The sequence below is a fragment of the Anser anser genome (genome assembly GCF_964211835.1).
Source record: "Anser anser genome assembly, chromosome: 3".
Classification (NCBI taxonomy): domain Eukaryota; kingdom Metazoa; phylum Chordata; class Aves; order Anseriformes; family Anatidae; genus Anser; species Anser anser.
In genome coordinates, this window is record NC_139722.1 from 7,348,464 (window position 1) to 7,373,664 (window position 25,201).

The 25,201-nt window shown below is 46.8% G+C and overlaps 1 protein-coding gene across 10 annotated transcripts in view; it reads right to left on the bottom strand.

Moving 5' to 3' along the window:
- The window catches only part of EVA1A (eva-1 homolog A, regulator of programmed cell death), a 204,020-nt gene that overhangs the window by 41,082 nt on the left and 137,737 nt on the right, over window positions 1-25,201 (bottom strand). For 2 of the 10 annotated variants that reach the window (XM_083829514.1, XM_083829522.1), the window contains exon 1: window positions 22,033-22,190. The exons of the other annotated variants lie outside the window; for them this stretch is intronic. The gene's annotated coding sequence lies outside the window, so the exon portion shown is untranslated. Of the gene's footprint in view, window positions 1-22,032; window positions 22,191-25,201 lie in introns of those variants that run through there. 10 annotated transcript variants of the gene reach the window in all.

Consider the following 25,201-nt stretch of genomic DNA (forward strand, 5'->3'; position numbering starts at 1 on the left):
TTGTTGTTTCAGTCACCAGCCACACGAGGCAAACACCCACATGGTGTCTCAAGCAAGGCCTGGTCATGAAAGCAGAAAAAGAGCTGGCAGCACAGAGCCTCTACAGCCTTCAAGCTGGGAATGGGAGAAGTCCTGGGTCCTGGCTGAGCTCTGCTTTTAGGCCCTGAGTGCCAAATTCATGTGCACCTCAGGAAGCAGGGATGAGAACCCAGGCTTTCCCTCACCCATCTCCTGTATGTGAACCCAGGCCCAAACTGCACGTGCTTTGTGAGGGGGCAGCCCAAGACGTTTGGTCACACCCAAGCACCTCAGTGCTCATGCGGATCAGGATTTACATCCCTCTTTGTCCCAGTTCTCCATAAAGGCAGGAAAAAAGTATTTCCCAGCACCCAAAGGCTAACACAAAGATTATGAGTGACAGCGAGCAGGCCCCGTAAGTGGCTCTCATAGACAGGCACGGCCCTTTCCATTACAACAGGCACTGCAAGAGGAATTAAAACACATCCACGTGCCCTCGAACTTCAGAAAAAAACAAATCTTGATCCATCCTCTCAAGTGGAGGTTACAAACTGCTGGGCTTTTCATATCATGAATCAAAAACCATCCTGGGGAAAGAGGAGCTACAGAACTGCTGCCATGCCGCGCTCGCAGGACAGCGTCCCTCTTTTGCTGGCCCCCATTGCAGTGTTTTTATGGTTTTCTTGCTTTCCTTTCTGCCCTCTTTCACGGTCCCCTGGAATTTCAATCAAAATTGCATTTCCCTGCTTTTCGTTCCCCCCCCTTGCATTCCGGGAAGCAAAACAAGGCCAGGCTGGCCATAAAAAGCTGTTCTCGCAGCAAAGGCAGCGCTATGCAATAAAACTGAAGAGGTCTGGCTGCGCTGCCTGTGCTTCGCTTCCCTGCTTTAGGGCACATCTGCAGAGAGACAGCAGCCTCGAATGGGTGACATAAATAATAAGGAATAATTCTTAATAATCAAGCGACTTCAGCCTTGCCAAAAAAGTAGCCAATCCACCCACTCCAGCTACTGCACACTTATAAATATGCTGATCTCCAGAGCCCCCTTCCACCCCCGCAGCTGGTAACTGAACCAGTCCCAGGTTTGATATTTCTCTCAGTTGACTTGTTTATTGCCAAATTCCTAAACTGAAAAAAAAAAAAAAAAATGCACTTTTCAAACGTGATTTATGAAGTGCCTCTAAGTAAGCGCGCGCATGTACACACAAAAACACACAGGGCTGTGGTTCCAGCTGTACAGGAAAAGCAGCAACAGGAACTCTCACTACATAATAAAATCTACCTGAGCAAACCCTTTTCCTTCTCTGCAGAAGCTTGTGGTCAGATCTTCAGGGAGAGGCATAACTGCATTGCTTCATTAGCTTCATTCTGGTTGTGAAGTGATGCTTTTTTGTTGTTCCGTTTCAAAAAAGTTTTCTTAAACATACACACACACAGAGGAGAGACAACTATCAGGTTTTGATCATTTTAAATCGCCGTCCTTGCATGTCCAAATAGCTTAACAGCCCCAGCTTTAAGCCTTTACAAGCACCTCTTCTCATCATCAAAGAGGAAAGCTGTTTAATTTTTATTTTACAGGGTAGAAGGAAAGTATATTAATCTTCATCCTATCTTTAGTTAACAATAGTGCTGTGTACCTTGGCCCAAAGCAGCAGTCATTGTCCAAGATGCTCCCACAGCTATTAGTAGAGCAGCAGCTCTTACATCACCCCTGTAAACTCAACGTGCCAGTCACTGGGAAGCAAACCAGGGTATGCAGCAAAGAACAGAGCTCGCTTGCTGAAGCTTGCATGCTGCAGATTGCGAGTAAAGCATTTCAAGTCCCAAGAAATGCTCCATGGTAAAGCCCAGTCCAACAAAGGTACTCTGATAGGGATCAGCAGCCCCTGCCTGGCTCTGATAAGGAACACGGTTTTGCATCCCCAGAGGTCCATGCTCTGAGCTTTACCCTGGCTCCTGCTCTCCTCCCTAGGCCTGTGGAAGTTCAGATATTTTTAGCTGCTTGCTATGAGTGAAGGAATGTCTTTTCCTAAGTTACCTCATTCACAAGGGCAGCTCCGCCAAGACAAACAGGTCCAAAGTGTGATTACACCGAATCTAGCCAGGGGAGAGAGCTCGCACCACATTAATGTGCATGCTCAAATCATAAGTACCTGGAATTATTAGTATTTATGGTGCATGAAATGACGTTCTTGACTTCCTCACCTGGCCACACAGACAGGAGGAGGAGGCAATTTCAGCTCCTTCCTGCCCTTACGTGGCTGAGCAGCTCTGAATGCAAGTGAGGAGCCCTGAAAGCAGCCCTGCAAGATCCAGGATGAGCATGGAGTCATCATGGGGTTCTCCCCAAACTGCAGCCTTTGCAGGAACACATGCCAAAAGGAAAGCCAGCAGCCAACAACAGCTCAGTTTCTCGCCTGGGGAAATCTGCTCACCCCCAGGCTCACTGTGTTAATCACACACTCACTTCCATGTGCCTTCACTCTGAATAACCCCTATATAACACTGTTGTGCCTCAAACACCAACTAATTAACCCTTTAAAACACCACCTCTGTTGTAAAACCAGCAAAGCATTTACCTTTTGCAAGTGACAAAATTAAATCTTGGGAGTCAATTGATTTGCCCAAGGCCAACACGACAAATCAGTGTCAGAGCAAACTAAAGGCAGCAAATGTCCCACAGCTGCCTATGTGATCTCAGGCCCATAGGATGTGTAAGTCTGGGGGAATGGGGCTTCTCTGCTTCTGGGGGGCAAACCCATTCAAGGTGTCCAGACGCAATCTGCCTGCAGATACCACGTAAGCACTGACAATGACACTGACTCAGAGGTCTGGCTTAGACACTTCAACCATGCCAGGCAGGGAAATGTAGATAACAAATATTTACACTACTTTTGTAATTGTAATACAGGTGACAACATGCAAAGAGACAATGACATCCATCCCTTGCAAGGGACGTGTGCTCATCGTGGCGTGCCTTGTGCACAGCATTTATCATCCTCTCAGCAGCGACAAACTCGGTATCAACAACAACAACAAAAAAGGCTTAATCCTTTTCCAGGGAGTTCTTGTCTGCAAAATCCTCTTTATGAAAGACATATGTGAACCTGCCAGTTGGGCCAGATGCAGAAAGCCCTGGTAAATGCAGGAATGAGTGTTCACTCGCAGAAAATTGGCAAGAAATAACGGGGAGATTCAAACAATGAAAGAAGTAAATCACTTCAATATGACAGGCTGGATTTGAGAAAGATTTCGGGCCACGGACATAGAAATCAAAGACCATCATCTCCGTCAATCCCAAAGGAACATAAACCTTGCCTTTCTCCAATGAGTAAAGTTATAAGCCAAGGTGAAGTGAATTGAGAGTGAGAAAGGGAATGATCCCTGTTCAGTGAGGCATACTGCAATAATCAGGTACTGGGGACTTAATTTAAAGCAGAGATCAAATTCTACAAAGCAAGACGAAAAGGAGAAGTAATAGTAAAGGAATGCTGTGAGCGACAGGAAACCCCAGGCAGTGACGAGGCTTGCTGAGCACTGCACAGCCCATACAGCGCTGCCTGCACCTGAGAGGAGCTTTCACACTGCCCAGATATTCCATTCCCCTGCCAGACTGTGCGCATGATTTTTCTTTTCATTAGCCAAGATCCAAATCCAGCATTTAATGAAAGTTCTAAGTCTCTCTAACCAGCAGGAATAAGAAAGATGCCAGAGTAATTTCTGGGTTAGGATGAAACAATGGGAAGTTTGGGAGGTCGGAGCCTTACCTTGGATTCCTGGCAGCACAGCGCTCCAGCCTCTCCCCTCCTTAATGCCTGGGGGCAAGGAGAGCCTTTTGCTTTTGTTAGGGTATGAATCCTACATGTTGCAGGCACAAATGGAGTTATTTGCACCTTCAGCACTAGCAGGTAGCTCACTTTGGTGAGCCTGGGCAAGAAGAGAGGACAAAGCAGAGGGTTGCAAGAAGCAACGAATGTGGGCACAGCACCACATCTGCTTTCCTAGTCAAAGAAAACACCAAAAACAGCTTTTAGGCTTTTGAGCCTTTTGCTGGGGAGGCTGAGTCAGTGGGGGAAAAGGGCTGTCACCGCTCCTTGCATGCCAGCACCACCCACCCTATCACACCCACTCAGCACCAACCCTTTACCCCACACCACTTCCAGCACCTTCTCCCACCCTCAAAAATAAACGCATGGGTGGTGACAAGCCTGAAAAATGAACCAGCACGGAGAACTCCAGGCTGTTATCACTCATCAGTACCCATACTTTTTAGAGATAAACATCCCTTCTTTGAACCCAAAGCAACACTGTCCTCATCTGCTAAATATCACTGTCCTCCTCACCAGCTCTGCAAAGATACAAGATTCTGGTTGTATTAACTCTCAACCTTCTTTTATTTATTTATTTATTTAATTACCAATTCAAAATCATTACTCCATTCTTCCCTCAAACAGTTCATTACTTCAATTACCTTCTTGTAAGCTTTCATTTCATGGTAAAATGTTCCCAGAGTTCCTTTCCAACCAAAATAATAGCAATTACCTTAGGAATTGGCTTCCTTCTTACGTGAGTTTTGGCTATTTACCTCTCTCTCTAGCAATAAAAATGGTCTGCAAACCAACCACTTTCAACTCTTACCATAACTTCGGAACTCAGGACTACATTTTGGGGAAGAATACTGAGGTTAAGAAAATATAATATATATATAGCATTGCACATTGTTCACCCACCACCTCAAAGCAGTTTTGGGGTAAAGTGGCATATAATTGTTTCAGCCTTCCAGTTCCTTTTCTCCCCAGCAAGATGTCAAACTTTCTTTGTGAGCTGCAGGGATGATCTCACAGGTTTCTAATCGCAAGCATTTCTGTTGTGGGTGACTGCGAGCGATGATTCAAACTACGCGAGCCCTGTTCCGATCCAGGAGCATAAAACTGCAGCCGCTGCTGCTTGGACCGTGGCCACTGCTTAGCAGAGCAGAAACACACCACGGATCCTGGGAATAGCAAGAGGGAGTCATTCGTGCAACATGTGAAATTTACACAAAGCTGGGGGATTTGTGCAGGCAGAGCAGAGATGGCGATTCCAGCACCATGGGCTTGGGCATCAGCACAATACTGGCTCACACAGAGATCCCCTGCCACCCTTCCTCCGTTAGCCCTTGGGAATCCCACTGTTGAGGCAAAACATCCAGGAGATGACTTGTTTCAGCACTAGAGGCTCAAGGTTTAAAATTGCCTTTTTCCAGCCACATCCATACAGAAAAACAGCATCTCCTCTGTCTTCAGCCCAGGGGAGTCCCATCCATGTCTACAGGTTGCCACTAGCTCGGGAGGAAAACACAGGCACTTTCACATCTCCTTCTGTAGTTCTGGTTCACCTGCTATCCATCTCCACTATTTATCACGGAGAAATCAAGCTATATATTTGAAAAAATCTATCAACTGTCTGACATTTGAAAATCTATGCACAGCGCTTGTCTTCTCATTACCCTGTTTACTTTACAACCTTGATTTCATTGAAATGGCATTTCAGAATATTGATTTCACTCAAATGGCAAATAAATTGGTCTTTCTTGAAGAAAATGAAATATATATATATATTTCATAGTCAACAGATAGGAAAATCTCTTTGAGTCAGCCTTGAATCATGAAAAAAATGGCCCCGTTTAAGAGGGCCTTGTAGTGTTGTACAACTCAGGAGACTGAGAGCTAAGTGCCAGTGCCTGGGGGTTCAAATCCTGTTCACAGCCCAGCACCGTAGAACCCATTTATTCAGACGTGTGTTTTCACAATTCCCAGCAGTGATGATGAAAAGCCCTGCAATAAAACTTGGCCTTTTATTCTTTTCTCACTGTGCCACCAGCTCTACCGTTCTCTCCATTAAGCTCTTGGTAAAAGGTGGGTGAGTGGAACTGGACCTTCTCCAGTGGATGGAGAAAGTACGTGACATTGGCTCATTTTGTACATAAACCCTTTGCCAGTAACACTGTGTCAGTAAGAAGTGTGGAAAATCACACACCTGCATCTGACATGGCTATACAAACAAAGCACCTCATGCAGGGGCCAGGAACCCTATTTCCTGCTATAGCTTCTCCTTCCAAGCTGTAGAGTAAAAACTACATGGGCAAAAAAAAAGCTTTCTGGCAGAGATTAATGATGTCTTTATTGGGCAATTTATTAAAAGAGCTTGGCTGTTGGAGTTGTAAATCCAGGTAAGTAAAGCAACCCTTTATTTGGAAAGAAAGAAAGAAGTGTCATTACAAAGGATATATATTGTGTTCATTGCAGGGCAGTAAACGGTCATTAGAGATGGCTCCACCTTTTCAATCACAAGGAAGCCCTAAAATCCTCTGGGCATCACGGTCCAAGTGTCTTCTCACTCTGTCCAGGGGCTTATCATGAGTGCTAGCCCCTCCAAATCCCTCATTGCCCCACCAAAGGGAGAAGGCATCACCGCATCCAAAGAAAAGGGCTTTGCAAGCCCCTGCAGACAGAGACTCCAGCTGTGAATCTTCATACCAGGAAAAGGATTGGAGGCATATTGAGCCAAGATATACAACCAAAATGATTTCCAGTGAAGCAAAGAAGCAGTGAGGTGGGAACTCCCCCTGCAGAGCTTCTCCCGGAGGAGATAGCTACCAGCCGCGGAGCTGCCTCTGATAAGCGCTACCAGCTGCTCATTGCTCCTTGGTTATTAACGCTCATCAGATGGCCAGCAAAAGAGAGAGATTTGGGGTTTCTCACAGGGAGAGTCACTACTAATTCAGTTACAACAGACCAAACGTGGAATGGGAATATGCTGACCCACGAAGCACTGGAAATACCTGCAGATGGGTCAGAAAGACTGTCCCTCTCCCATGGGTCACAAGATCCCCCTCTGTATTTCCAACACTGCCTTAATTAAACAAAGCAACCAGATTGCTTTACCAACCTTTAAACCTGCAAACACACCTCTCATATATTCTGAACGTCTTTGGTTCAGTTGCACAACAGGAGTGCTGCAAGACTACGCCACACACTAGGCTGAGGACACAACTATGGGCTCAAAGCCCTAATCCACTGCCCAAGCATGTCGGTAATCACCTAACCCTGAAACAAGCATCCTCCTCGACCTGCTACGAAGAGGTAGATCAGGACAAGTCATAGTTTGAAGCCACCTGTAACATGATTAGACCTGCATACTTCTTCCCAGGAGCCGAGGAGGGAGAAAAGCCCCAGAAAGTCTCCTTTCCTCCAGCATCACATCCCAGCACCTGCTGGTAGCGTGATACAGGAGGAGAAGACCTCCTCAGGCAGGCGGCAGCCTTGGCCATGTCACAGAGCTGTTACCTGCTGGCTCCTAGCCCGAGTGCGTGCCTGGGCAGTCACAGCAGTGTCTGCACAGAGACAGAAACACGCTTGGCCAAACCTCAGCCTTCAATGGGAATGCAAAAGATAAGCAGAGCAGTGGAGGCTGTGTCAGCTACTTCTCCAGTGTGTCTTGGCCCTGGGCAAGAGAGACTTCTCACAGACGTATGAGAACTTTCTCTTTGGAGTATTTGCCAAGTGGTCTCTGCAACCTGGTGCAAAACTGATGGACATCTGTACCTCCTCGTGCTACTCCTGTGCTTAGCTGTAAAAATATATAAATGGCTTTAGTAAGTACTGTCCTAAAAGAATGACCACGACATATGGCAAGTCCCACAAAGTGTCAAGACTGAAACGGGGCCCTAAAGAGCCCCAAAAGGCACAACTTCTTAACCTGGGCTAAAGGACGAGCAGCCCCTTTCAGTCCAACAGGTAAATCCCTATATAACCCTACAGACTCGCTGTAGTTTAACCCAGCAGGCAGCTATGCACCACACAGCCATTTGCTCACTCACCGCATTGTGGGATGGGGGAGAGAATCAGAAGAAAAAAAAAAAAAAGAAAAAAAAAAGTAAAACAGATTGGTTGTGATAAAGACAGATTTATAAGGAAAAAGAAAAAAAAAAAAAGGAAAAAGAAAAGAATACACAAACAAGAGATGCACAATGCGATTGCTCACCACCAGCTGATTGATGGAGCTGAAAAGTCCTTGCCTCAGTGTAAGTGCTGCTCTGCAACAACTAAAACATCACGTGTTATCAGCATTATTCTCATCCTAAATCCAAAACACAGCACCATACCTAGCTACTAGGTATGTACAGTACCACAGCTACCAGGAAGAAAATTAACTCTATTCCAGATGAAACAAGGAGACTCACCAAGGCAGATGCCATTTGCTGTGCGCAACAGAGGCAAAGGAAGCTTCTAGGTAGGAAGGACATCCAGATACAAAACTTGGTGATAAGGAGTGATGGCCTGCTGTGTTGAGAGCATATGCATTACCCAATGTGCCAAATGTCAAGAGGAGGAGAATTCTGAATTTTGTGACACCGTTCTTTATGTCACCACTGAACTTAGCAGCAGTTACCACAAAAAGTCATTTTAGCCTCTTAAATTTGCTATAAGAAACAAAACCGGTTTTTGAAGTGGCAGCTCAGGTAAACACTTAAGTCTCAATCTGTACACAATAGGGGGGCCAGGAAACAGGTAGCCTATTCTGTAGGTATCTGCCTATAAAATGCTGTCATGGCAATGTTCTTTTCTGCTCCTGATCCATCTGCAGGAAACTTTCAAATACTAAAAGCTATTAATTCCAGAAACAATAAATTATCTACAAGGAAAAGGGAGAAGAGGCAGCTCCTTTAATCTCCTAATAAAGAAGCAAAGGAAATTGCATCATACCCAGATGGGAGACTGATGTTGGCTTGCCAGACAGACAGAGGGATCGGTGCGTTGGCATTAATGGCATCACTTTCACAGATCCAGACAGACAGACACCAGCTACAGAGAAGAGGGCCAAAATGAATCCAGCTCCCTCTTGGCCATCCTAGAGTCTTGACTCACTTGTGGTGTCTGGTTATTACTTCTCACGCAAAGTGAATCAAAACCCTGGCCCTAACCATCTTCACACATGGCAGGGAGTGAACTTTGCTACTCAGACACATTTCTGGTGCGGTTCTCAAACAACATGGGAAAGGAAAGTTAGAAATCTTTATCCCCCAAGTGTCCAACCCAACAACTCTACAAAGTGAGACTGAGCTGAAAAACCACGTTTGTCTTCATTTTCAGGGCAAAGTAAAAAGAAATGAGAAACAGCTTTTTGCCTGAGTTTCCTTTTCCTTTTTTAGTGCCGCTATCTTCTTTTTTTTTAATCCATTATCTCGTCAGTAGCAACAGTTTATTTTCTGGCCCCCTTCCACAAGCTCTCTGGGTCACATAGTGGCATTTGTTTTAATGTAACAAATATGATTGTTAACCAAAAAGAGGCAGACATTCATCATAGGAAGGTTCCCTACACAATCCCAATCCCCTTTTCCCGAGGTTACCTCTGTCTGAATAAAATGCATTTAAAAACCAGAAGTAACCACTCCGGAGAGCAACAAATAACCATGATATAGTGGAGAATGACATCCTCCTTCCCTCTTGTCATGCCCCTTACCATTTACACCTCACCAAAGTGGAGTATGTACTCCCAAATCAGAGCAGCAGCATTTCAGATGTGGCCTCCCCTGTCTTAACCAGGAAGCAGGGTAAGAGAAATGGAGCCTGTATGCTTAGGAAATAATTCTCTGGATGATGTTTTCACCTGGAGCAGGGGTTTTCTATACATCAGCACCCCTAAAGACTTAACGTATGGAGCCTCAGTATGCCACCAGCCTTAACCCAGCTGTAACTTGGAGCTGTAACTCTCCAAAAAAAAAAAAAAAAAGGAAAGGAAGACCAGAAATCAACAGGAAGCCTCTGCTTTCACAACCCACTAAATGAAGGCAGATGATCTACCACTGCCTAAGACCAAGCTCACAGCCAGTTACTGAAAAGCAACCGAGAAGCACTATTGCTCATCTGGGCCCACCAAAGCCCTGATACACCATCTGCTTTTGCTCCATCACACATCCTAAGAGCAGTTTCATGCTCACCGGGGAGCATCCTCCTGCACAGATGGCAGAAGTGTTGCCACTGCTCCCTCCGCTGATAGAAGGTCTGGTTTTAGGGAGCAGTTCCTCGCCTCGCCCAGATTGGCCATTCACAAGGAGCTGCTGGAAAGCTGGGTGCGAAATCACATCCACATGTAGACCTAACCCTGGAAAAGCAGCACAGCCATTAACGGCCATGACAAAAGGCTCTAGATTTCTCCAGGACCCTCAACACTTACATATCAGCCTGAGTGACTTGCCACGGCTGAGGTTAACTCAAAAGGGCCACAGCAGGAAGAAAAACATTTGAAACTAGGGGCAGGAATATTTATTAGCCAAGAGAAAAACCTCCCTCTCCATTGGGATCTGCCCGGGTAAACACAGAAGACACAAATCAACTTAATTGCCCGGCCAACCCCTCACCCCACATCCAGCCAGTGCATGGAGCCAGCCCCCTTTGCTCTCTCCGGCAGGAGACTCCGCAGCTTTCCTTCTCTGAAGTTTGCTTACATTACTTGCTCCCTTTGCTGACATTGGCAGCTGGCTCAAGCCTTAGCAAAACTATTTTTTCTAGGATATACTTAATCTATCTTATTTTTATCCCATCTGTGAGAAAAAAACGGCCGCAGCGCAAACGGATCTGCTCAGCGGTGCTGCCAGCCCCGCAGCTCCCATGACCTCCTCGCTGGGTTGCTGCAGCGTTTGCTGTTTGTCTGGTGCTGCTCCGGTGCACTCACCCACGTCCTATCCCTAATGCGGCGTGCATTTTTAGAGTTCTCTCAACGGCCTCTTCAAGGTGAATTAACCGAGTCCCATGCATGTTGGAGCGTGGACTTCCAGAACTTTCTTTTTCCATATAAAGTTTTAAATAAGCTTAGGCTGAAAATCATCCTGAGGTTTTCTCATGTGTTCTCCATGTGTGGAACCTGCAAATGAAGGTGGCTGCACTCCCCGGGAGATGCTGCCACGGCTCAGGGTGTCCCAAACGAGGACACACGGACCACTAATGGCACACACACAAAAGGATTTAGGGCCAAGGAGAGGGAAGGTAATGGCTGTACCCACGTCAGCCGCTGGTGATGGTGGAACAACCCCTGCCAAGGATGGTACCACCTGCAGAACAAAGGTGGGATGCTTGCTGTAACTGAAATGGGAACTAATTCAGGGAAAATCTATGTCTGCTTTTATCCAGGAAGATGGACTGAATGGTCTCAGTGGTCTTTTCTCCCCTTTTATTTAGGAACCTAGGGAAATAACTGGGGTTGCCTGCTTCGTGATGGCAGCCAGGAGGCTGTGATTTTAATTTCTCAGGTAAATGTTCCTCTGACAGATCACTTCATTGCCTTGGGGGAGGAGAGAATTTCCCCTGCAGGAAAACAAAATGTCTATATCACTTTTGCTTTGCACTCCTAAGGAAGGAGAAAAGAGGAAAGGTTGCCACTGTCCCTGGGATGCATGGCTGGGCTTTTGCAAGGGCACAGCGTCCTTCTCAGCCCAGCGTGTCCCATGCTCCCCTCCCTGAGTGGTCAGCAGAGCCACGGCAGGTCCATGCAGGGCCGTGCTGGCTTCTCAGCCGCTGGAAAGGTCTCCAGGACACAGAGAAGGCACGGCTGTTTGTCCCTGTCTGCCACCCCAGACAGCACTGTGCTCGTGTGAAGCCTACGGTTCGGAGACAAATGACGTGACTGTTTGTAAATCCATGCGTGTTTGTAAATCCAAACGTTTGTAAACCCCTTCTCACCAACTGGAAATACATGAGTCATTGACCGTGGCAGGCGAATACCCGCAGTACTTACAGGAAGGCGGAAAGACATCATCCTTCTTTTTTAAATCAATATTTTTAACCAAAATTGCCTGAAGGAATTCGGTAGAGCAAAGATTGTTGTAAAAGTAGACACTTGAGGACTTGACTGTCCCTTCCACTCTCCCTGTTTCTAAATGAAGGAGCAGGACACAAGATGGTCCTTCTACTAGCCAGGACTTACAGACGAGCCATACTCTCACACCACTTCATCTTCCTCTGAAAGAAATCCATGGCCCAGCCTGCACAACATTAGAGAATTCTTTCAGTCGCACATAAATAAAAATTGGCTAAGCTTTGAATGTTTACATCTTGTTTTTATTTTATCTGCTTTCTTGGCTGGCTCACTGGGCAGCAGGGGAGTGTGCTGGTATGGGTTGTCTTCATTTGTTTGCAGACCACCTCCTCGTGCATCCAGGTCCGTTGACAAAGGAATGCTTCTCCAAGGGATGCTACAGGAGGGTGCTCTCCTAAGCACGTTAAGGAGGTCTGAGTCTTCTCAAGATGTTATGAATCTTGTGCTTCCTCCACCTCTGGAAACTCTGTAACTCCACGGTACACCCTCTCGGCCCCTTGCTAGTAGCACACCGCGGTCCTTAATGCCGAATTCATGCAGAAGAACCAGAGTACACAGAGTTCTTGGGGAGAGGGAGATAATGACTGCCTTTTGAATTCTCCTGGAAAAATGTAAAAGTGGTGTTTTTTTGGAGTTAATATCTTTTCCTGCTGCTCAGTCTGGCTGGAAGGATCCCCTCGCCTTTCCTGCCTAGCATTCATCTGCTCCTTTCTGAAATGCAGGAGATAAAGGAGATTTCTCCTGTGAGACTGGGTGGGGAAGGAGATGTGGTCCATAGGTAAAGCACAGGAACATGAAAGATCTGGAATGCTCATTTTCCTAAGGATTTCACTTAATCAAATTATCACCAAACTGTAGGCCATGTCTAACCACTAATCACCCACTGCCTGGAAACTATTTTGAATGAATGTAAATGTGTACAAAAATCTGGTTGATGAAAGCCTTGAAATATAGATCCTGGGAAGTTTGTGAACTCTAACAACTGCGGAGAAACAAAACCACAGTTTCTTTTTGTAACTTTGATCCTATTCTAGGGGCAATACACAGGCGCATGTAACAGATATTTTCTTCCTCTCTATTTTCTTGCCAAGGATGCCATTTAAACTCTTTGGAAAGAGCTCTACAGCTACTCCATTTATATTTGAATAAATGCATGCTAGAATTTTTCTACAATGCCTCCCAGTAAACAGGGGTTGTAATGAGACGACATTCAGACTGAGAGAGTCAAAAAAGAGCTAATCTGAAGTCAAATTGAAGAATTTGGTGTCATCCCACAGTACCAGCCTCTGCATAGCGATATAACAGGTGAAACACTCAGAAGGAGTGAGGGACCACAGACCTTCCCTTCCCCTACAAAAAATAATAATAATAATAATAAATAATTTAAAAAAAAAATGCAGCCTGCCTTGGCAATGACTTCTTCTCTTTGTGCCTTGAACCTCACAGGGAAGACTTGTCACTGCATATTGCACTGCAGCAGCAGAACAGCTGAACCGACTACCCAGCCTTGGACAGGGGGAAAAGCCCCCACGGATACCCTCAAGCAGTCCACGTCTCTTCCTGAGGATTTCTGAGCAGGTTCACTTCATCCTTCTCCAAGTCACACGGTTCAATGGAAACAACAAGGTAGAACTAATTCCCTGCAAAGCCATGGAGATTGTATTTTGTTAAGCTTTCCTATGCTATGTGTTTTTAATCTGTAGGTCCTTATGGCCCAAAGAGGTTTTTCAGAATGAAATATCAGGTTCTTTTCTGCAGACCAAAGTTCAAACCTTGATGGAGGTTCACATTTTCTCTATGGTAATCTAGTCCCTACAGTCCCCATCACAAAAATTCTGCTCAAAAGCAGGACCCCAAGCTCAGAAATTCAATGAAAGGGAGGAAGGAAGAGATGACGTGGCTCTTATGCTGCCTACCTTGAGGCCAACTCTTGAAACTGTAATTGCCCAGAAAGAGAATGTATGCAAACACAGAAGATAAACAGGGCAAAACCACAACACAGGCAAGCTGCATCTATTCATCAATAAAGCAAGAACAAATATTGTTGAAACAGGAGATTTTTTTTTTTCTGAGCCCCAGTTTGGAATCTGCTTTTTCTTCCAGGGTCAACAAAACCTCCAGTTTCAAACTTTTACATATATGCTTTGAGAACTTGCATGCTGTGAGGTCTCGCCACGGATAGCATGTCTTTTCTCAAGCAACTTATATGACAGAAAGGCTTGGGGATTTTTTCCAACCTTCCCTCATTAATAACACACAGCAGTCGCATTGAGCTTTTCGTTTTTCAAGCAAGTTGCAAGCAAGAAAGAATTAAACCTCTGGCAGATGGGTGCAAGATAGCTCTCCCATTTTGCAGTTGGATAAGATGACCTTCCTACTGTCATGAATGGTGAAGGACACAAGTGTCCTAGTTCCTCCAGCTGCACTTAGTCCATAATAGTCCCGAGGGCTGCAGGGGGATGTTATACCCTGAAGAACCTGCGACAGAGCTGTAATTTAGGGTGCCTGCTTTGAGATGTGTTCATATGAAATAACTCCAGGCTGTCCAGGAGACATGGACAGGCAAGGTAGGATGTTTTGTGTCTGCCTCTCAAGGTTGCTTCTCTTGAGCAGGTGGTGTTCTTCATATCTTTGCCTGTATTCCTGTCTTTCCCAGAATTATTCCTTCCTAGTTCTGGATGCTAGCATGGGTGCTGGAACTTGACTGTCTATGCTATTACACAGCTATCTCAGATACTTTTATTCCAAGCCAAGTAGTGCTCTCCAAAATAATTCCCAGAAAAAAAACTCAAGAATCAGCATGCAAAAGAACCACTGGAGCACTCAGTTTTTGCAGACACAGGTACTTCAACCTTCCTAAAATTTCTCTCCATCATCCATTGTGGAGATAAAAGACAGCTCACAGCTTGGCACCCATCTCCTAACACGTCTGCAAAACACACTTCAGAGCAGTGAACTTGTCTGATTCTAGAACCCGCTTACACTGCTCTGACTACACCATTTACTTTTGCTTTAAGGCTATCTTCTACACTCAGGAGAGGGTGAAGGCAGCTTAGTACACATGAGAGTTGGTCCCAGTGAATCTCCACCTTTCCTTTAACTGCTATGATCTCACACAATGGGAACAGCAAGTGATTCACAGCAAAAACCACACCGGTTCAGGGCAAATGGGTGCACAGTCTTTATCATTGTTGCGATGCCAGAGAAATGAACAAATTTGCCCCCTGGGTTGAAGCTAAAGGAATGAAATTCTTGAGCCCTGCCTAAAATCACATGGGCCTGCTTGGCTCGCCTGCTGTTGTTCCATGGTGATTCACAGGCACTTCTCTGCCTCGCTCTCTGCTGCGCAGTGTGATGCTTGGCAGTGAGCTAGCTGCACAGTAAAAGCTGTGCAGAGAACAAACTAGCACCCTGGATGGATACTATTCTTTTTTTGGGTTGGTTTGGGTTTTTGTTTGTTTGTTTTGTTATGTTTTTGCAGGCAAGCTTCTGCCTCGCAGAGACAACTCTAGAAAATTACAGAACAGGCAAGGTCTGGACAGAATCAGTAAGTGTTTAGTGCTACTAGAAAATAAAGTGAGATTGCGTGGCACGATAGCCATGTGGTCCCCGTCCTAACACGCACAATTTCTCTTAGTAACAACGGGCAGTGCCTTGCATACTTTTTTTTTTTTTTTTTTTTTTTTTGCAAATACTGATTAAGCCTAACAGTACTTCTCCCCAGACTGCAACCTTTCCTTTGCACCTGCAAAAGCCAAGCTACGGAAAGTTGACTTCAGGCCACCTAGAATAAAGAACAATACGAACCTAAAGACGTCCTGCCCAGCAGCATGACCCAGAGCACCTATCGTGAGCATTGAGGTATCTAACAGAGAGTGCTGAATTTCTGAGGAATGACTCAGAACCTGTAAGCATTCGTGTATTGTCCAGGGAGACAGGGTGTCTGTGCAGGGCAATTAGGTGCTCCCGCCTGCCAAGCTGAGAGCCAGCCAGCTGGCTGGGATATATCTGAACAGGCACCTACCTCCTGGCTCGCTCCTCTCAGAAACTGGTTGGCACCAGAGAAGCCTTTCCTGAGTATCAGCTGAAAATTCTCACTGGCAGTGCATGAGACCTGCACCACCTGGCAGCTTCCACCTGAAGGAGAGGTGATGCAGCCCCACACAGGGAGGTAAAATCGGAAGGTGGAGGGTGGCTTGACTGCCTTTGGGGTGCCTCCTTCCTCTCCAGGGAAGGTTTATGTTGCCACTGTTGCTGTCACTACATGCTTTAACCTTTGTTTTAAAACCTTTGGTCAGGAAGAGCCAGCATGCCTGGCAGATTTGCCTAGCCAGGGCTTCTTCAAGTAAGCAAGCAAAAAGAAGGGAATTCCCAATGCTGCACTAGTTTGCTTTTTAAACAATTAAACTCAACTAGTGAAAGGTATTTAGACTCAAATCTCATACCCAGAGCTTCCATTCAGGCAGGTTGTGGACAGAGAAGAGAGGTGGCAATCTTCTGGAAACAAAACTTAGGAGGAGAGGGGAAGCCTCCTTGAGCTCTCGGTGCTGTTCAAGCCTCCTTAGCTGGCTGAAGAGCATCCTCCTGCTTCCAGCTCCTGCTTGTAGAAGACAAACAAGGGAGCTTCCCTGCACTTTGGTCACATCTTTCCCCCTTTTCCTCCTCTGTATAGCTGGTGCCTGGCACAGCACAGGACTGTGACACTCATACTGCTCTCCAAAGAGCTTTTTGTACTTGCTCTGCAATGTACTCGGCTCTGAGTGTGCTAAATATATGAATCCAATTGTAAATATTATATCAAGGGGGAGACAAGAAATAAGAAATGTAAGCTCACAGTCTGCCAACCATTCCAAAACCAGAGCACTGTGTATAGTAAATAGAGAGAAACAACAAAACAGGAGTCAGAGGAATTCGAGTCTTTCGTGGCCACTGATGTAGTAAATCAGCAGTGCAATTTAACCCAGCCAAATGTAGTGTAAAGTAATATGTCTGAGGGAGAGGACTGAACTTGAAAGCATATATTTAAATGTGACATTCGTGCAGTACACTAGCCAGGAAAAGGAGGCTGATTTCATTAAAGAAAAATAAATCTCTGAAGACTATACGGTCCATGTATGCATTAATAAAGAAGAAGAAAAAAAAAAGAGAGAGAAGAGGAATCCAAGCATAATTTACATAATTTTAGACTATGTCAGAGGGCAATCACAGTGACTACTCAAATAAAAGGAGTACAAGATGTATATTATTAAGCTAGCGAAATTAAGTCCAACTGGGAAACTCCAGAGGAGCTACAGGTAGTGTGAGTGTCAGGTACCACTGAGGATGAGATACGGGCTTCACCCGTTGTTATCGCTGTCCTTAGTAGGGTGACTGATAGCCAAGAAGCAAAATCTTATTTGTATAGCATGCTCTCTGCGTACATTTCAATTATGGTAGTACATGCTTATTTAAGTTATTAAATTAAGGAGGAGAGAGCAGGGAGTGGTGGTCTTTTTGTTGCTGGCAGTCAGGAGAAGAAAGTTTAAATAATGTGGTCGCATGGGGAATCAGTGACAGTGCCAAAATCAGATGACCAGATCCTTTTTTTCCCTAACTGCAGAAAGCCTTTAAGGAGTGCAGAACTTTTTGTCCTGAGCTGCAGGTACGAACCCACACTCACTCCAGCACAAACCAGCTGCCTCTGGCGGGGACAGGGACAGGCTGTTCTGCGCTCCTTGGGTAGCACCAAAGAGACTGGCCAAGGACAGGGGAGCAGAAGTCCTCAGATTCAGCAATGCTGCGGTTCAGCAACGCTGCAGATGGCCTGGGGGTGCGTTCAGAGTGACTCAGCCCCGGCGAACTGCTGGGAACCTGCATCAGGAAGATGTGGTCTGGGATTCCCACCGTGGCTCCGTGGAAATCACGTATCTCAGAACAAACACCCCCGATGCTGACCTTCCGCAGAGGTCAGGTTTATTCTCAATGGGGAAAGAAAACCTTTCACAGTTAGCAGATGAAGCTGAACAAGAGCTTACAAGGACTGGAGAAGCAACAGGAGTGGCCTTCTCCATTGTGCCTCAGGAGAACAATCTGGCTTTTATTACAAAATTCCAGCTTCGAGCTTCCTCCCACAGGATAGAGCATGGAGGCCCAGTCTTGTACAAATTAACCAAAAACAACACTTCCAGGGAGGGAGAGGATGACTGAGGGGACTGCTGATGGGACACAGAAGCCTCTCACCTTGTGTTCATCGGTTCGACTCCAGGAGAGGTCAGGAGGAAGGAGGAAAAGCTCTGGCTTTAAGCCTGTGTCAAAGTGGCTGGTACCCTTCGCTGATTTCCTGGGGAGCCACAACCATCAGCAGCTATATCAGGAGCCCCAAGCCAGCAGCTGGAAGAGCAAAAACCACCCTTCCACCCTCAGCACAAATCCACCTGAAACAGCTGTGAGTTGCACAGTGGCGAGGCTCAGACCGATTGCGATCTTCAGCCTCTGGTAGCAAATAGGCTTAAAAATAGCCAATGCAAACAAGATACTGGCTGGGGAAGGAGGGAGGGAGAGGGAAGGAGGCATGCACCTCTTCATCTCCTGATTATCTCCGCCACGCATCCTGATTGCTATGGCAATATCCCATAAACAGAGCAGTGATCAACAGCTCCCTGCAGCACCGAGGCGAGGGCTGTCCGCAGGTAGTGGCGCTGCTCTAGAAGAACGGAAACAAGAGATTCGCGCAGGCGAGCCAGAGACTCACGAGAGCATGTAAACGCTACCTTCATTTGTGCATCAGCACTTAAATACCACAAGATCTGGGGCTCCAGGCAAACCCCAGCAGAAAGTGGAAGCAGGCAGCAGGCAACGTGAGGCCAGGCAGCACCGGAGCATCCTTGGAGCAACCTCAGGCAGGATAGGAGAGGGAGCATCATGAGCTTAAGCACAAAAAAGCAGCTCAGAGGAAAGGACCACCAGAGCCATCAGAAGCCACCAGCAATGGGAGATGTCTCCTGGAGATCAGCAGCCACCATTGGACTGAAGTGTCTAGCTCAGGGCTTAGAAGAAGCACAGACCTGCACCTCTAAGCTGCTACAAAGCAAGACTTGTTCATCCTGCGCTTGTGCAAGACGGAGGAAGGGGGAAGGGAAACTCGTGCTCACTCCACCTTCTTGCAGAGACTTCACAACCTGAGGCCTCTTACAATACTGGTTCCCCCACTGCAGTGAAGTGGCCAAAAGAGAGGCTTCACTCAAGGTACTACTTTAGTGATGTAATTTAAGACAACAGGATTAAACTGAAACAGACAATTTATGTTGTGCAACAGGAAATATTTCCAGACAGTAAAGTCTGTTGGGCTCCAGAGCACTTTCCCAAGGCAAGCAGCAGAACTGGAATCTCCATCCCTTGACTCATCTGTCAAGGCCACATCAACACTAAAAGCATGGTGTGGAGAACATGCTCGCACAAGGGGAGAGACAGGACCAGGACCCCGTTTTTGGCATTTGATTTTATAGAGAGCAAGGTTCCATTAACAGAACATAAAGATGAGATTCGGGGCAAGTGAGAAAGTCAAAAAAATCCAAAAAAGCCAGAAAGGTCCTGGTGGTACCCAAGCCCCTTCAGTTCCCACCGTGATCTCACCTTGAGCAGGTTTCTCTTGTCTTGCTTTCTCCCTTGCGAATCGTACACAAAAACAAACATGAAGAAACTGACTTTCATCTGCCCTCGACTGCTGTAAAACAGGAGTAACTTCACTGAAATCATGGAGTGATGTTAGCTTAAAATGAAGTGGGTTCACATTTAGGTCCAAAATAGTTAAGGGTGAAATTGCATTGTTCTTATCTAAAGCCACTGTGGCACCCATAGCCTAAGTCATAGGATAGATGATAATCGGATTACCCAAAATTGCATTTGAAACAGGTTTTTCTCTCAACACGTAAATACGGGGATGGATTTCTAAAGATCCTCAGGTCCTAACCACCCTTTAAGCATCGCCTGAAGCTGCTTAGTCCCCTTGCAAGTGCAATGGCTCAGCTCACCTACGAGTTAAATTGTCTGGTGGACTCCTGCAAAAACGTCAGTCTGTCACTCCATTTCCTTTCATATCTAGAAATGCAAAGCATAGTTCCAGGTAAATACGATTTCTTCAGCTCCTCAGAGGTGCCAGGAGTAACTCCTGCTACAGCTTCTCCCCTCCCTCTGTTATACGAGCTTGTTAACCTCTTGGCTACGTCTCTGCTAGTAAACTGAACGGTGCCAGAGCCCATTCTTCAACCCTGAAGCCAACTGGCACAGCCTGCCGCCTACGTATTAATAAACTCTCCTACCCTCTAAAACTAGGTGGCCACATCCAAAATGCCTTTCTGGAGTGTCCCAGCCCATCCGAGCTCCCAGCAACACAACAGAGTTGTCCCACACCAACCTATGTCAAGGACCATGGGTGTCAGCAAGGTGCCAGCACAGACCATCAATAATAGTTCACTTGTACAGACAGAGCTGAGTGGAGAAAGCTGAAAGGGAAGAAAACTTCCTGAATAATCAGTAAGGAGAAGCACAATACTCAGAAAGAGTCTGGGAGATGGGAAGACCCAAAAAAATAAAATAAAATAAAATAAAAAAGCATTACCTACACAGCTCAATTTTGGAAAAAAAGGAAAAAAGAAAGAACAAAACTTTTGTACAGGAACTGTGAAACAGACTTCGAGCTTTTGCCTAGAAATGAACTCCAGGCAAAGATGTCAGTAGCGTCTCCTGGGTCCCTCATTGCTTATGGACACAAGACAAGGGATGCCAAGGCTGGGCAGGGAGCTTGAACTTTCCCCGGCCATGGGATGCGATGTGCCTGAGCTGGAGGCTGGGGCGAAGGACTGGTGTGCTCAGGGTGTGCCCAAAGCCCCCTGCCTACGTTCCTCATCTTGTACCTGCACTCCCATCGTGGGGATCAGTGCCAGGCAGGACTTCAGTGCAAAACTAACATAAAATAAGGGTGAGCGGAGGGAGAAACATGAATCGAGCAATGACTCGGAGGTAAACACACTGTACACAAAGCGTTAAGATCATTTTTCCCAGGGCCAACTCCGAGGCATTTTTCCCCACGTCTAATTAGCCGGTAAGCACTACACATATAATTGACCTTTCTAAATGCTGCCGAGTAGCTGGAGGTGTTGGGAACTAATCCTGCCCGTGAAGACCCTGGGGTTGTGCAGCACCAACTCTCTGCCGCTGCCTATCTGCCGGTGTGTTATGCTCTGCAAGCTCTTCTTTCCTTCACTTACTGACATGTTGAAATTTACTGTCCTGTGTCAGTGAGTTCAAGCAAGCCTTTTAACTCCGAAAGCTCTGGGAACTGGCTCCAGCACATGCTTCGGGATTTAGCCATCACTTTGTTACGCCTTGTTTGTCCAAGAAACAGTCAAGACAGAACGAGTCGGGATTGACAGAAATAGCACATGAAGTCACAGTCGCTCTGCTTTAAAGCACAAACATTTGTGTCATTTTCTCGCCAAATAAATAAATATATCTGCCTTTAGCGAGCAAATAAGGAAATGTCAAAGGAAAGGCATTACAGGCAGGTTTTTACAGATGCCAGCTGATTTGTGCCCGCTCCTCCGAGCGAGCGCAATACAGATTCTAGCAAGTATCAGTTCTGTCTGATACCAGCCACTGGGACTGCAAAACCCCTGAACTCCACAGCAAGCAAGCCTTAGGTAAAACCTTTCACTGGGGTAAATGCTAGGCTGAAGCTGAAAGACGAACACGTAAGAGAAAACACTGCGCACCCCCTGCTTTTTCCTTCACCTCCCTGCACTGGCTTCCCCACAGCCAGGTTTTTTCCTCCTTTTTTTTTTTTTCCTTTTGCATCGAGCCATCAGTGTTTGCAAAAGAGCATCAACGCGAGCCCTCGCGGATGCTGACCTCTCCCCTCGCCGGAGCCCCGCGCCGTGCTCCCGCACCGCCACGCTCGGGCTCCGCATCCCGAACCCCTGGCTCCCCACCTCTGCTCCCATCCATCACCGCCGGGACCACCACGGCCACCAGCCACATCCCCCCTGGCGAAGAAAGTTTGCGAGAAAAAAGGCTGCTTTGGCTCTCGCTGCCTTAAATTCCCAGCTGCCTGGGGAAAGAAGGGAAAAAAAAAAAAAAAAAAAGTATCGCTGAGCTGTTGGGAAAAGAAGAAAGTTGTTTTACCGTTCGGCTGTTCTGCTTGGCCAGGAGCTGAGCCCGTGGGGACGGCAGCAGGCAGGCGGTGTGACAGGGGAGAGCGTGGGGTGTTCCCGTGCTTGCTCACATCCTCCCCAAAAAGCAGCGAGCCGGGAGCGAGGACGTGTGAGCGTCTGCGGGAGGAGAGCAGCGCGGGAGCGAGTGTCGAGGGCAGCAACAGGAAATGACACAGAAACTTCACCAGGCTCCAATCCAAACTTGGCCCCCAGCGCGAAAGAAGGGGGAGGCAGTTGGATGGGGTGCGGGGGGAGAAGAAATTTTTTCCCCCTCATTAACCAGCCTAAAAATCTGCTGACTTGGGGAAAAAAAAAAAAAAAACGCAGCGCTGTGGCAAGTTTTATTAAAGCAGGGAATGAAGTGGGGCGGGGGGGGGTTCCCATCAGAGTTTATTTATTTGAGCGAGAGCTGCGTGATGCTGTTAGACACCGAGAGCGAAACACAGTTTGCAGCAGCTTTATGGCTTTTCTAAGCCCCTCGCAGGCTGCAGGTTGTGTAAGAGGGCTGCGGGCAGGATACGAGATCCCCCCCGTGCGTCAGCCGCTGCCCACAGGAGCCCAGCTAATTCTGCCCAGGTTTGCAAGCAGCTGCTCCAAAACGCAGCGCTGCCGGCTGCCAGCCCATGGGGATGGCAGAGGGGATGGGGCAAGGGTCTCGCTCCCAGCCCCATAAGATGCACGCCGCCCCACACGCCTCGGGGACAAGGCAGGCAGCAGCCCGAGCGCTGGCAAGCCAGGAGACGTGGCTTTGGCGCTGCGTGACACCAACAGGACCCACCGAAGCACGAAGTCACACCGGGTGTGTGGTCAAGCCTTTGCCTAATTGGATGTGATTCATTGCTGTAATTGAACAAAGCTGGGTGGATGTCTTCCAGCGAGGCAAACCCCTCATCGCTTCCCTGCGTGCTGGGTACAAGGGGACAAGGCAACCCAGCTGGGTGGCGTTATTTAAAGCAGCATTTGGACCTAACGCCTTGTGTGCCTGATTCCTTGCAGGCACCCCAGGCTTCAGGCTGTCTCCAAATCCCACCTGCCCTTGCAGCAGGCAGTGCCCAAAACCCTTTAGCAGGATCTCACGGGACTTCCTAAGTGGTTCTTTTGTCTTCCTGGTGCTGCTGTAGGGTGGACGAGATGGGTGCCAGTCTCACCCACACAACAGCTCGCTATAGACTGAGGTATGGATCAGATGGAAATTTTCTACTTGGAAGTTGATGAGTTCCCCCCATGCTGCTCTAAGATGTCCCAACAGATACATTAAGCCATGGAGATAGCTGGAAGCCAGGCCTATTAAAATAAGAATTTTAAATATTCCTGCTGAATAGAAATATCTTAAGGCCAGGTGAGGACACTTCTCTGATCATTACGATCACTTGGTCTGATTTTCTGCATAGCTGAAGCCACAGAGTGGTGTCCTGAATCAACACCAGGACCGCTATGATTACAGCACATCTTTCGGGGACACATCCCACCCCGAATCAGAGACTTTCCATGAAGGACAATCCAACCCAGATAAGCTATTTCAGTGCCTATCACCCTGTGAAGAAGGCTGCCCTTTTAATCTGTATCTGCCTGGCCTCACTCTCCACCCTCAATCTCGTCCATCATCCATTGATCTGCTCCATAAGCCACAGATTCAGCACGGACACAGAAGAGCTACAGCCCACCGGGACACAGCCCAACCTCAGTTCACCCTCAGCACAGCAGGAATATTTTAAGCCCAGGTATAGCTGTGGTTCCTCCAAGTTTTCTGGCGGAATGCACCCAGGCTGTTCAGCCCCAAGTGGAAACTGGAGCCCGCTGTTCCCTCGCCATACGGGCTTGACCTTACAAAACCACAGCCAAGTTATCTCGTAACCTTGTCCTGAATAAATAAAATTAGCTGAGCTTTTTTAGTCTCCCAAAGTAAGGTAGATTTTACGGGCAGACCACAAACTGTGCCTGTCACTCTTTTGAGATCCATTTCCACTGCATTAAAGTCTTTTTTTTTTTAAATGTGCCTACCAGAACTGGATGTGGTGTTACAGCAATGACCTCACCTCTGCTGTAAATTTTTAAGACACTTAGATCCAGTCAGCCCAACAGAAGCATCCCTTCTCGCTGTGCTTTTGTGAATTTGGTAGTGTGTTAACAAGCTGAATTAGGGATTTATTGGTACAGTATCATTTTACTCCAAACTTCAACCTTCAATACAAAACACTTTAAGATTTGGCATTTATACAGTGTTCAACATATGCTTTGATCCAAACAAGGGCTTTGACCTGCCTAACCTTTGGCGTATTTTTTTCTCTCTTGTGAATGACTTGAGCACAATTTAAGGTATCGGTTGTCACTCCCTTAACAAGAGGTTATTTTCAATTAATCAAAGGAATATAAACAGAGCCCCGTATTGAGTTCAAATAAGCTCAGAGCAGTTATGCCCTTAAAACAGATGTCTGAGGCTGTGTCACGTTTCAGATCAGAGCTGGTGTACTGTCAGGAAGAGGCCTCGCAGATCTGTTTTGTCAACCGGCTCCAAACACCACCCTCAGCTCCAAACCCTGACATACTCCAGCGCAGCCCGTGGAAGTCACTGAGAGGGGCAGCCCGTGATGCAGATCAGAGCATTCAGGCCAAAATCAGATTTCTAAAGTCATTATAGATTAGAGACAACAGTGGAAGGGGGATTAGACAGCGCCACACTATTTGCAATGCCCTGCATCGAGCCCAGGACACCATACCCATTTCCCCACAGGTCTGATCCTGACAAGGATAACAACATAAGGGGAATTAAATAATAATGAATATTTATTAATAGTATACTTAAAATAATAGAAACAGAAGATGAAGAGACTGTAAAAAAATGCTGATGAACCTTGTGATGCCTCACCCAATGGAGAATACATTACCTTGCTTACATTAGACACATCCATATTAATGAACTCAGTGGGGTCAGGGGTCTGTGGCCCTGGGGCCAGCAGGCACAGTCCAGCCACACGTACATGGGAGGTTAAACACCCTTAACCTCCAAAAGTGAATGGCTGTACCCAAACCGCCTGTAGGGAATGAGCTCTGGCCAATGCTAATGTTCAAGCCATGCCAGAGCTGTCACTGGGCTGGGATAACCATGGTGCCAGGGACCACGACAGAATTTAACATCATGG